The sequence below is a fragment of the Montipora capricornis genome, chromosome 6 (genome assembly GCF_036669925.1).
Source record: "Montipora capricornis isolate CH-2021 chromosome 6, ASM3666992v2, whole genome shotgun sequence".
NCBI lineage: Eukaryota > Metazoa > Cnidaria > Anthozoa > Scleractinia > Acroporidae > Montipora > Montipora capricornis.
This window is the reverse complement of record NC_090888.1, coordinates 34,208,033-34,208,791: the sequence shown is the minus strand read 5'-3', so window position 1 is coordinate 34,208,791 and position 759 is coordinate 34,208,033.

The following is a 759-nucleotide window of genomic DNA, read 5'->3' as shown; positions in this document are numbered from 1 at the left end:
ATGTACAATTAAAAATTTAAAACCAAGTATAGATAAAACTATGTAAAGTACATTAACTATCTTACAATAAAAGCTGCTTTTCATAAATGGCTTAGATAACCTCTTTAATCAATTGTTTGAATTGATTGAGGGACTCTGCTTTCCTTAGTTCTAATGGCAAACTGTTCCACAAAACTGCGCCACCCTAGCTAAAGCTGTTTTGGAGTAGTTTGTGCGTGGTTGCGGAACATTTACCTTATTCACAGAGTCTCTCAAACAAAAACCAGAATCGCAATGGACAAATTTCGAGCAGAGATAATCATAACAGAACCAAAAAGCTTTGAAAGAACAAACCAACAATGAATGACCGACAATGTCTGTCTTACATTATCAGCAATATACATGAACACCATTTGAGAAAAAAATGCTCTATTAATGAACCGAAACAGATTTCCTTTCTGTAGACCATACATATGAAAGATTTTGCATCGTCACAGGAAGAAAAGGAAGAGATTGTGACTCGTCTGTTTATAATACTAACACATACGAATCAATGGAGTATTTTCAAACATGTGACTTTTGTATAGGCTAATTTAATGAAACAAAATAAACTATTTGCGTACAAATAGAATTCAAGTTCCCGCAAATGAGTTTGGACCACCAATATGGCCGTGGGTTTAAAGTGCAGGTTGCAGGTTGTTGTTATTACGCATAGGCGTAAACATTATTAAACATTGTTTTTAGGCCTAATTTTAGCATTAGTAAAGGTTTGGGTTGTAG